This window comes from Chroicocephalus ridibundus, chromosome 10 (genome assembly GCF_963924245.1).
Source record: "Chroicocephalus ridibundus chromosome 10, bChrRid1.1, whole genome shotgun sequence".
Classification (NCBI taxonomy): Eukaryota; Metazoa; Chordata; class Aves; order Charadriiformes; family Laridae; genus Chroicocephalus; species Chroicocephalus ridibundus.
In genome coordinates, this window is record NC_086293.1 from 18,705,027 (window position 1) to 18,718,384 (window position 13,358).

A 13,358-nucleotide genomic window follows, 5' to 3' on the forward strand; every position below is an offset into this window, starting at 1 on the left:
GGGGGACACACAGCCAGAGCCACCGCTGCCCCATGGCACGGTGCCTGGGGACGCGGGGTACATCACCCGTGGGGCAGGCCTGAGCTGAGACAGCATCGCTGCTGTATAAAGAAATGAAAATGCTTTTTTGTTGTCTTTTGAGGTTTTCTTTTCTTTTGTTTTTAAGAGAGAGGACTGCAGATCTTGTCTATCCCGGGAAATACGTTATAAAACTGCAATTTGCCTGTCTTGGCTCTCTCACCCTAGCATTGACCCTAAGGATGAACTCCCATGAATAAGTCTAATCCTGTTTTTCATGTTTCCCCAGGCTAATGAATATTTATGAATCGTTTCTCCAGAGCCAAAGCATGGCCCTTACAACCGGCCATGATAGTTCAATTTGTTTTCTTGCCAGTTCTTCGGATTGTTTTTTTTGTTGTTGTTCTTTTTGAAACTTGGGGGGCGGGGGTGGAAAATCTCATTCCCAGTTGGTTCTTATCAAAGTGTGTGGGGTTTTCGTTTGGTTTTTTGTTTGTTTTTTTTATTTTTATTTTAAACTCAGCTGGTGCTTGGAGGATTTCCAATCGGCTTGAATGATTAATGTGGTGCCACTGACTTGTTTTGTGTTTGTATTAAAAAAGAAAAAAAAAAGCACAATTCATGTTTTCTAAAGAGCCAGTTAGGTATCTCTGATTGACCATGCCATGTACGTTTTAAATTGTTCTTTGTGTGCACAAAATGTATAGCAAAAAGGAAGCATTTCCACAGAGATGAATGGAACATTCAAGGTTAGAGACACAGGCAAAAAAGAAAAAAATACCGCCTCTCAGCAAGCTGCGTATTAGACCATAATCATTACAAAGCCAGGTCTTAATATCTTACATTTATTTAACGGAGAAGACTTGTTCTTTTGCTTTCTATTTATTTAGCTAGTCTAAATTCAGTTTGAATAGCAAAACAGCTTTCCCAGTTTAGCTGCATTTCCAAGTCAAGGTCATTCCCCTCAGAGAAAGATCAAGATCCTCTATAAGAGGGAAAAAAAAAAAAAAAGAAATTACTCTCTCTCCCTGATTGATCTACTGAACATCATTAGCGAAGGGTAAGAGATAGCTAAACATGCTCTGCGGTCTATGGACTTGCACGGGTGCTTTTTGAGTGTGAAACAGAAGGAAGTTAGGCAATTATCTCGAGGAAAAAAACCGTTCCTTTAGTGGTATTTGGAAATAAAACAGAGTTGTGAAGGGGGGAGGATCCTGAAGGGCTCTCACAAGCTGCATGTTTGTGAGTCAATAAAGTGGTAAAGAAATGCAGTTCTATTGATTTGCGTTGTGTGCCGCTTCCCAGGTGAGAGTTCAGCCTTTCATAATGTTTTTCATCCAGTGTTTTAGTAATTTCTTTAGACGTTTGATAGCACTTAATAGCACGTTTTTATTTAGAAATAATAACAGTTTGTGCTTAAACTCATTAGACTAAGACGTGCCATTGTAACCCTATCACTCTTGGTGAATCATGCAGGCGCTACATCCCGCAAATGTTAACTTTCACACTAGCCAAAATATATTGCATTATAAAACCCCAAACAACAAAAGCTATCACATTCATTTTTGTGATTTTTATCCTTATGTCAAAGGAAAAAAGAAAAAAGAAAAAAAAAAGGTGACTTTAAAGCCTGAGAGTGAAGGGTACCTTTCCCTGCTTGCTTTGCTGCAAGAAGAAAGACCATTACCAGGGACCCAGAAATTGTACCCACGGGTTAAAATTACTCACGGAATATTACGGGGGCTCATCCACGTGCTTGGCACTACCCGGCATGGGGAGACGGGCAAGCGGGCTCAGCTGCTGCAGCAGCGTGGCCGGGGGATGATGCCCCCCATCATCTGTGGGCTCCGCAGGGCGGGAGCCGCTTCCTCCCATTTATTTGAGCAAGACCGATTACATCCAAACCTGGTGGAGGTCAGCGGCCATGAACTCTGGTTGGGGCAGCGCTGCCAAACGAGCACTGCTCAAGGGTGCCTGCAGCCGCGGAGGCTTTACCCGGAGTGCCCCGAGGAGGTGACACCGCCGGGGTCCCCAGCCTGGCACGTGTAGGAGCCCCGTGCTGCCTGCCTCGGCCAGCCCGGCTGGGGCGCACAGAAAGAGCTCCGAGCCTCCATGGCATCCCTCCTGCCCATGTGTGTATAGATATAAAATAGACACACACACACACACACACGTACATGCACCCTCCTCTGTCCCTGCCAGCCAAACAGCAAGACCCTGAAATTTTCCCTTGCAAGGATATCTGGAAATGGTCTGGGAAGGCTCGGTTACTTTTAAATTCTAGCTCCTTTTTTTTTATGCACTGAAAGTTTAACCAGAGATCTGTGTGAAAATAGACTTTTCATCCACAACAAGCTCAAAAAAATCCAAGTGGCTCAGTACCTTTGGAGAACAGAAGGTGCTCTCGCTGTCTCCACAGGACCAAGAGGACCAGCTCCGCTGGCCCCAGCAGGCGTTGGTGCGGCAGGGCATCGCTCTCGGAGCGGCTCCAGGGTTTGAGGAAGGGCCAGCACAGCTCAGTCTTGCACATTTGAGAGACTGCAGTACCTGCTGCCAGTGTCCTGGAGAGACCACACCGCAGAGGCAAACCAGGGCTGAAACAGTCTCTTCTGCCTCCCTGACTGCCCAGGCCAAGGAGAGAGCAGCCCTACTACGGTCTGCAATTAAAGAAAAAAATAAAATAATAAACAAACCCTATTATTTTTCCTGTCTCCTTTGCCAGCTCGCCCGGATCACTGATACCCCATTTCATGGGGTGCAGCTCCCCACACCCACATTCGCCCCCCAGTAATGAAGACGAGTCGGTGGGCTCACATCGCCCATACCCGCTGCCAGAGGAGATGCCCAAAGGGGGAATGATGCTAACTAGAACCCAAACCTTAATGAACCATTAAGGAAAAACATTGCTGAAAGCCCCATGAGATCCCTGCCTGCTCCTCTGGCACACACATCAGGCAGCGCCGGCAGCGCATTTGCCGGTTATCATTGCTGTAAATCAAAGCAGAATTAGCATAATTGTTCAGGTCTGGGGTTTGTTTTTACTGAGGTCATAAACAAGCTGATGACACTGGGGGTTGTTTACACCACGTAATTATGCTGGCAGCCTAATTTCAACACCCTGCTCACCTATGCTCAGTCGCAACAGTGTTAACGGCAACTTTCTTCGAAAGAAAACCAATTGTTCCAGGAACGCATCTGAATTCAGCGATATTTCTGTCAATCCAGTGGGCTGTCTTTACTTCTGCCTTCCTTAGGAGACAATCATCGCCTGCTGGGACTTTATGCATAGATTGCTAACTTGCTGTGCATACACTGATGCAAAGAATGAGCTTTGTAATTTAAATAACAGACTGTGGAATTGATGACAGACACAAACACGGTCATTCACCCAGCTGCAGAAAACTGCAGCTAAGGCTCCAAGCAGGAGGGAGAAAGAAACATATTGCTTTCTTCAAGGACTGGAAACGCAGCCTGCAGCCATGGCCATCACGTATTTATGCATCCAAAATAAAGCAGAACACAGTGATCCCCAAAGCAGAAGGGGTTATACAGTATCCTGCTCCGAGACGAGGAGCCTTCTCCCATTTACTCACCTGACTGGATCTTCAGTCCAACGCTGCTGCAAAGTGACGTTCCTTCATGCAGGGAGAATGGGGAAATAGTGTGGGATTTGGTAAAATCCTGGTGGCGGCTCCATGGGAAGGGCACTGGGGGAAGACCCATCCACTCAAGGACAGGGGCCCCTCTCTGCCGGGCCGGGTCATACCCACCAACACTGTCTGAATCAGCAAAGCACAGGCAAGGAGCTCCCTCAACCTCCCAAGCGGGCTTTTTGCCCCTGGACACACTGTAATTTACCCCCAGGCATGGGCTCCCCAGCTGACAGCGAGTCCTACAGCCACTCCAGTGCCTGCACCGGCCATCCTGAGGACCTGCAGCTGGACCCCAGGACTGGGAGTATCTCTGAGAAACCGCCCTGTGCAAGAGGCTCATGCTGCAGAAGGTCCGCAAGACCCGCTGTGGGCAGGCACAGGGCCGGGGAGGGCCTTTTGAGGGTGGATGGGGCTCACAGGTAAAGGAGAAGAGGGTGCGGGAGGACGTGAGCGTGGGCCAAGGCTGCGCAGAGCTGGTCATGGTGAGGAGGTATCTTGCAGAGCAAGACAAGGGCACCGTAGACAATAAAAATGACAGCAAGAGTACAGAAAATTATTGTAAATATCTGCTCAGGTAAAATAAACCTCCTTAATCTGGCGTTTGTCATTTGCATAACAACAAAGGCTTTTTTTTTTTTTAAGGGTGATAAATACATTTTCTTTTTGAAAAGAAACAAAGACTCTGACAAGGCCTTTAATCATCAAATCAGTATAAACAACATTATAATACATTAGACTTGGAAATGATAAACTGTGATTATGCACCAACTAATTAAATTAGTACCGACAGCTTTCAAAGAGTAGGAGAAAAAGGCAAAATATATTCCTTGCTTTCAGGGGTGATTTTTCCTAGAAGAGAAGACAGACGAGCTGTAAGCGCTTTCTACCTGGGAACAAGGAGCCACGCAGGAAGCACCCACACCTGAAACTCGACCTCTCCTAACGCTCACCAGGAAACCCATTTCACTAGTGGGACCTGAGTCTGGTCAGCCGTGAGTAACAAGCAGCAAGTTGAAGTAGAGTCCCCCTTAAAATGAAATCCAAAAAGAACGCACTGGAAAAGACTAATTGCAGCCGCTGTGCCGCTGAGCGAGAGCTACCAGTCTTCTGGCAGTAACTTGGATTTCATTGTTTGGGAAGATGAAAGCCTTCACTCACTCGGCTGGGGAACGGCATAAAAACAATTCATAAACAGGCATGAGACAAACTGTATTTATTCATGAGTAGCATTAATACCCTTTTGAGGGTTCTTATAATAATTTAGGGTTGCTATGCAACACACAGGTCCAAACCTGATCCCAGTAGCAGCAACAAAGCAAATCGTCTGCTGGCTTTGGTAGGACCTGGAGAGACCCTGCACAGACCCTGATGACTGCACCCAGCACATTGTCCCAGCTGTGTATTTCCAAGTGAACTGGGGCTAAATGCAGCGTGAGCACCCGGACCACCGCTGTGCACGGCTACGCTTCCATCCCAGGGAACAACAGCAATTGTGGAAACAGAAACGCCTCCCAGCCCAAACTCTTGTTATATACAACACTTGTCAACGTGTCAAGATGTTACTTTCTATAAATGAGACTAATTTACATGCTAATAACACCAAAAACCATGGTGTGAGAGGGAGAGAGGAGACTGAGGAGAAAGTGAAATGAGGAGGAGACATCTGATACTTCCATTTGAAATTTTGCCAGAATTGGGAATTCTGAAATGTTTCAATAAGCTCAAAATAAAATCCACCCATGAATTTTACTTGCATTTCATGGCAGGACCCTTTAGTCATGCACTGGCTTTTCATCTTCTGGAGATGCTTGCAGGTGGGTGCATTGTGCCGATGACAAACCTTGACTGTTGTGGTTTTGTTTTTTCATCGCCGACGTCCCACCTGTGCCTGCAAGAGCCAAACACGCCGTGGAGTCAGCACTTTGCCCTGCCAAAAACCTGCAGCACGACACGCAGCGAGGCAACCCGCAGCCTCGCCAGGATTCGCAGGGGACACGCTCGCGTCCCAGCGTGGAGGAGGCGGCTGGTCGCTATTAGAAGGTCGGTGTCTAAATGCAGTGGGGAGAAAGGAAAAAGCAGAAATGCTGTTCTCCAGCTGCGGGAGCTGAGGACCAAAAAGCATCACTGCTGTCCCACTCGGGTCAGCAGGGCTGTGGAGGAGCTTGTGGCAGGGGACCAGGGGCCACAAATGGAAAAGAAACTCTGGTCTGAACTTCCCCAGCCCCACCGAGGGGTTTCCAGCCCCCATGGATGAAGCTGGGTTGCCCTTAGGCTGGTGGGGTCCTGTCAACCCCCCAGTGACAGACAGCTCCCGCAGTGCAGCAGCCGCACACGGACACACTGGCAGCTCCCAATTTGAGTATTCCCATCCCCACCACAACCACCGCTTTCCTCCTCCTCACCTGCACGTACACCTCTGTGCGTGAATACAGCGATGGGCTTTCGGCCAATCCAACCACCCTTCCCCTTTCCCAGCGCGGATCTGGGATTTTCAGTGCATTCTTGTTTATCACCTTTTGCTCTCAGATGCCGAACTCTCCCTTCTTTGAAAACTTCGATTCAGTGGTTGTGTGCGGGCTCATTCCCATGATAACTGGCTTGGGGCAAATATATGGAGAGAACTGGGTGGAACAAAGCCAGGCAGCTACACGTTCAGCTACATGTGTTTATCTGGGAGGAAATCTGGGGAAGGGGGGAAATCACATTGCTAATACCCATTCAGCACCAAAAAGTAAAAAATGAAAAATCAGTTTGCTCCACAAATGGCAGCAGCCAACAAGCTCAGCCATCCCACTTTGTCGCAGGTCCTTTTTCTGTAGCTGCCCATCCTTAGCACAGCAAAATCAGTAAAGCTTGCAGGATCAGTCCAACAATTCAGCTTAGGAGATAGCAGAAAACAGTATTTTCTGTATTTAATTACTTCGTAATAATGGCCCGTGTCATCAGTTCAGTGTTTGTGTTTGCCACGATGTTCCACTGTCAGGGCTGAAGTAAAAGTAAAATTAAAGCTTTCTTCTGACTCTTTGTACTTGGCCACATCGCATCCTTGCAAAGACGCCTAATCAATTCATTTGTGCATGAAAGGACAGATAGAGCGTCCTTCCCGAAGGGCCCCTCCTGGCGCAGTCAGCGTGGGAGCAGAGGTGACTTGGAAAGTGCTAATTAGAAGAAAACTCTACCCAGGACTCATGGGCCCTCTACAGTCGCACACATTCAGAGAAGAGTGGGCAGAGGTCCCTCTGCTTCCCTCTCCCCCTTCCCAGGCCTCACAGCTGGGCATTTTCAGACGCGACACAGCCTCAGAAGGGGAGCTCCGGAGATGCCACTGAGCACAGCCAGGGATGTGGTCTGGAGACCCCCTTCCTCTCCGCAGTGCTCTGGCCCAGGCCGCGAGGGGACGTGGACCCATGAGGTTTACTAGATGCAAAACACTCAGCTTTAAAGCCACCGAAGTCAACTTTCCGTCCTTCTAATATACAACAGATAAACAAACCGATCGTAGAATAACAAAGAAATATAACCAGTGCCAGAAAAAGTCCTGCAGCCAGCAAGTCGCTCCTGCATATTTTATCTTATAATCCACTGCACTAATACTTAACCACCACACCAAGCAGGTGGAAGTTTGAGGGCCATTGAGCACTGTGAATTTTCCCAATGCATCACAATTACCAAAACACCTGTGCTAAATAACTTTGCGCTGAGCCACTGTGAAAATTCACAGAGTGCTCAATAGCCCTTGAAATTTCTCATTTCTAACCGGCCGTGGAGTGGCTGAGCGCTCACACATCACACTGCAGCACAACGCGTGTAAGGACACTGGTTCAAGACCTCGTAAAGGCCCCTTTCTCCTCGGCTGGAAGTTATGCCGTCCCGGTGATTTCCAGGCTGCTCCCACTTTGTCTCCGCAATTACACTCACTTGGAGCTGGTGAACTTTTGCGTGAGCAGACTCCAAACACAGCCGAGCTCCCCTGTCGTCCCTTCCCAGCCCAGCAGCATGTCTCAGGCCCTTCTATTTCTTCTTGTGTAGCCAGGACAGATGCCAAAATAGAGGCACAGAAGCCCCTCAGGCTACGACAGGCTGATCCTGAGCTTGGGGCTGGCCTTTCCACGCTCCCCATCCCATTCTCATGAGGACACTGCAGCAGGAGTAAGGGCTCAGCCTGAACCCGGACACGACAGCAGCTGAGGACAAATTAAGCCCTGGGATGTCCAGAGCAGGGCAAGGATCAGTAGGTGGCCAGAAGCTCTTTAGCCACGGTAGAAGACATGAAAGACTGCACAAAACCCTGCTGCATCCGGATGGAAAAGAGGACATGAACAAATTGGAGGGGTTTCAGCAGGCAGAAGCAAGAAGAATGGGAGGCTGATAAACCTCCCTTACAGCAGCGAACTAGAGACATTCATTCCATTTAGTTTGTCCCTGGGAAGGTTAAGAGGTGACTTCAGAGTGGTCAGCAAGTGCCTGCGCAGGGAGAGGAGTAATAAGATGAGGCTTTTTGATCTGACAGAGGAAAGCATCTTGAGATCCAGTGGCTGGAAACTAAAGGCATTTCTACAGAGAAATAAAATTGTTCTTGGTGCAGAACAGTTAAAGTAATTAATTAACCACTGGAACAATTTACCTGAGGATGTGACAGATTCTCTGTCACTTCAGCTTTTTAGGTTGGACCTCTGCGGGACATCTGAACTCCACCAGAGCATCTGGGTTTAAAGTCTGGGGAGGGAAGGGGGGATCACACAGGAAAAATCACTGCTGTGCACTACTGGGGGCTTCTTCTGCATAGCCAGTCCAGAACTGGAGATCTTTGGGAGTCAGACAGTGACAGTAGTCAGCTGCTGCTGTCTGAAATACAAATACAGAGGGGAATTAAATGCACAGAGAAGTAAGAATGATTTGGAAAACATAACGCATCTCATCAAATGTCCCCCAGCCTTACAGGCAGCCCAGGGCCGTGCCCAGCCCCTCCTCTCTGCCGCTTTGCTGCTCAGAAAAGAGCAGAGCAGAAAAAAAGCCATCGGCTCACGGATAGAGGCTGAGCACGGCCCCTCCGTGTCCCAGTCCTGTCGTTCCCAAGGAGGGCTATGAACTACCCACCATACAGCCTGTCGTGCCAGGCTGTGGTTTCCACACGCCGGGTGCTCACCAGCCACTTCCAGCTCAGGCGGGGGACTGCAGCGCATCGCTTTGGTCTCGCCTCTGAGGCAAGTGCTCTCCTGAGGAACCGTTCAATTTGGCAGCAAAGCAACACACAGCAGCGTGCGACTACCTTCAGCAAAAAGTCCTTTATCCTTAAAAAGACAGACTGAACGCAAGAGTCCAGATTAGAAATGCATGTTAATAAATTGCCCCGATTTTCCACAGACAAATGTAATGCATTTCAGATTACGTGCGCCCACGTTCTCACTTTCTACAGCTTCTCAAGGCAGCCCATTGCACAACCTCAGCTTCTCAGTACTGTGCCGCCACTTATTCGTAGCAAGTTGCCACGATAATGAAGTTGAATTTCTATGGCCAATCTGTTGATACAAGCATTATAAACCTGATTTTTAAGGTTGCTTAGGTCAGTCACTAAAAGGTTTGCTGCATCTCTACCAACCTCCAGCTGAAATCCAGATTATTTTTTAAGAGATGTCATTTTAGAAGCCTTTTCTGTTACTTTTTGTATTTTAGAAAAAGCATGTTTTGGAGCCTTTGACAGAAATAAGAGGTGAATTTCAATGGTTCCAATTTAAATGTATTTTAGAGTTAGTGATGTTTAAATACAACTATTTTTGGTACACTAGCATAGGAATGTTGGCAGAAAAGCCCAATTTTCTCATGTGGTTTTCTAGTAATTAGTACTCTAGGCACTTCTGATTATAAAATGATATAAATACATCAATGCAGCAATACAAAGTAAAATAATTAAAAAAAATATCAGAAACAAACATATCACATACATACAAAAAAGACAGGAAGGATGAAAACCTGGCTGCAAAGGCACACCATCCCCACGTCTTTCCCTAAGTGATCTATCAATCACAGCCTCACCAAACCAGGGGGCAAAAGAACTGAGAAAACCAAGCTCTGGAAAACTAACTTTCTGCTTAAACCACAATTAATGATCCCGCCTGGAGGATTCCCATCTCCACAAAAGCAAGTAGAAAACCCCAATTCGTCCAGGCAGTACATCCACATCCTGCGCTGAGCAACTCTGAGCCCTATCTGACCCCCAGCTCTGGATGCTGAGACCCCCCCTGTCTCCGTGCCGGGATGCTGCACGGCATCGCAGGCTCCTCCTCGGGGCACGCACAGCCTCCGTGGGCTCCAGCAGCATCGCCAGGAGCCGGGATTTTCCCAGCCTTGCTCTCCTACAGCCACAGCCACCTGTCGAAATTTTTTCTTGCTCATCCTCAGACAACAGGATGAGGTGACCCCAGTGCTGCTTCACAAGGGGTCAAACGACTGTCCGAGCAGTAAAACAATCTGACCTTTCCACATATTTTGGTGTATTTTTTGTGATCAAATAGCAAAAAAAATATTGCCTTGCTCTGGCTACGTAAAAGCCTTATTTCACTGATTGCCCAGGCTTTGTTTTTCTTTGAGCAACTCTAAATGGGTGGTGCTGCTATTAACCATCAAATCACCACAGTATTGCAGCCAAAGAACACTGTAGTCTGTGCAGAAGTCTCACGGCTTTGCTATGGTGCGCAGAGAAGGAATCACCGTAGTCCCATTATAATTATAAGAAATCCCAATGACCCGAGCCATTAGGTCAATGCCAGTAAACATGACTCTCAAATACATGAATTGGAAGGCTTCCACAGGTGCCATTCCCTCTCCAGGAGTGAGAGGCCGCTCCAAATGTCAGTGGAAGGTTGTTTTGGTTTTCATTGGCACCCGAGTTTTATTTGGCTGGTTTCTAAATGATTCCCTCCTCCTTTCCGATGAGGAGAGTTAAGATCTCACACAGAGGGCTCTCAAGCTCTTTGTTCTTCAAGACTTGTCTTTTTTTAAAAAACAAAAACAACAAGCACGAAAAACCCCCACAAAAATCTCACATCTGCAAACAGTCATTCAGGAAGACAGCCAAAAATCACATCATGAACATTAACATTTAACTATCGCTGTATTTCACTGTGCGCCTGTACACGTCTTGTATAAAGGCAGGCAGCCTTATGCTCCCTGTCCCCTGGAAGTAGGCAAGTACACGTGCTCCATTCATAATGAATGGTCTGCCTTTTCCAAAAGCACTAACAACTGCATCTGCTTCTGTCTGTGGAGGATTTGACCCTCAAGGTTTGGCTCCACCAGACCAACGCTCTGCCTGCAAAATAGCCATGTAGGACACGCTGAGCCAGCCTTTATCACCTGGATCCCTAATGCACCCAAGTCAGCAGCAAACATAACCACGTTTGTCCTCTGACATTGATGCTGGTTTCGCCACCCATTTCAAGGGTGGTGGGCTTGGCCTCCAAACACTCAGGTTTCCAAGGCGGTCAGTGCTTAGGAATGGTACTGACCTCCTGAAACCTCAAGAAAGCTGAGAGCCCTCGGCACCGCCGCCGAACTGAATTACTACATTATTTCACGCCATCGTACCGCCCGGAGGACAGGCGGGCACACACCACCATTAGTGCAGGGCTGCGCCTGCACCGGTCGGTCAGCACTTCGGCTCTCTGCAGGGCGGCAGAGATGCTCCTGGCAGGTAGGTTGCCATTAAAAGGCATCAAAAGCCACCTGGAGATGGGCTGATTGGTTTTATTTGCTTGTTACCCTGCCCATAGAGTGAGATATGCCCTGAGTATGTTTGTTTTGTTGAAGCAGCCAGATGAAAGCCTCCCCAAAGCAGGCTCTCTGCTGCCAGAGGACTGACTCCAGTGAGGTTTTGATTTTTAAGAGAACACGAAACTGTTGGCTAGTGCAGACTCAACCTGAAAATAACCCTTCATTCCCTTTCCTGGGTGCTTTTATTTGTGCTTCTCTCCACACAGTAAGACAGACCCCTCTTGTACCCCCCGGGACGCTTCTCAACAAGGAAAATAAAAGCTTGGCTGCACCAGAAGGAAGCTCTAAATGTGCCCTAGGAGACCCCTCTGTGTCAGTGTCTTCCACAGCTGGTGGCCTAAGATTTGCTGCAAACAGATGCTGGCAGCTGCTCTCAAAGGCAGAGACAGCCTTCAGCTCAGCCAGGGACATTGCTCACCACCATCCGTTACGTCCCATCTTCACCGTTCATCCTCCAACACAGAAACCATTATAATTCTTTAGTGAGAAGGGAGGAGAAAAAAAATATCAAAAATAAGGTCTCTCTTACATCCTCCTTAGGCCACCTCCCTGCTCCCAACCTGCGCCCATGGAAGTCCACAAACAATACAATCTAGAAGTCAGGCTCCGTAGATTACAAACTGCCGCTAAGGTGATTCCTTCTGGGAATAGCTCTTCACGGCCAGAGGCACTGAAGGCCGAGGACCGATGCTAACAAAAAGGTCCCTCCCAAAACCAACAAGTTGAAATGTGCCCTGGGACTTGGCTATACTCTTTGACATGACATGACATTTTTCCACAGTTATTCTGCAAGTTTTAGCTTACTTTTCCACCCATCACATGAAGTTACCCCATAGGAATGCAAATCTTTACTTCTTCAGTTACAGCAAAGCATTTTGCAGAAGGGGGTCCCCTGAAAATAATATCCACAACTATAGAAACTAAAACTTCTTTGTCGAGATGCCCCAAATGGATCCAAAAGACCTTGGTCAAATGAAGAATACACCCTGATATGATTGTTCTGCTTTTACCTCTGGTTTGGCTGTTTGTCCTTCATTTTGAATGGTTCTTCCTTAATTTGGTGTAATCTGTCAAAACCTCTAAAGGGATGACATGGAGGGAACAAAGCTGGATAAAAACCTAGAGTACTCGCCAAACTAACAAAAAAAAAAAAACCACAAACCAAAACCAAAAAAAACCACCACAAAACAAAAAAACCCTCAAAAATCAGAAAAGAAAACATCAAGCCAAGCCAAGTCAAATATCAATCTACTTTTGTGTGCTTTGTTTCATTAAGTTTATTTTATGATTCATTTGTAACAAACTGGGGTGGATAATGAGTACTTGCATCACAAACCTCTGTGTGCTCAAGAAGTCACTCACCCTCCGCCAGGAAGGACTGGATAACACACACAGAGCCCTCTCACTTGCAAAAGCGTTTGGTAGTCTAAGCACGAGTGGAGATCTCCCAAGCAGCGCTGAACCTCCAGCAATGAAGCAGCCGTGTCACAGCCAAAGCATTCGAGCCCTGTGGGACAGCCCGGCCCATTGCACTCAAGTCTGCCAAGGTGTTCTGAAAGAACATCTCTGAGCACACCGTGGTTTTGGGGCAGCTGCTTCCCGGGCGGATGGGCCCAGGAGACACCCATGCGTGGGTGGACCAACAGGTCTCCCAGGGCACGCTGCCAACCCAGTCTTAAAAGTCACTGGGTGGCAAGTGGCTGAGGCTGCGGAAGTCTACGCATCTAATGCACTGATCTTGGTGATGGTCCTACAGTTCCGGATCAGGTCTAGCTCCACCAGAGATTACCCGGGCCCCTATGGACATCACAGCCCAAGATCTCCAGGCTTTGCAAACACAAGAAAAACATCCCCTGTCGCAAGCTGCTCACATTTCAGACTGGATGCGTCAGGTGGACAAACACAAAGGGGAATCAA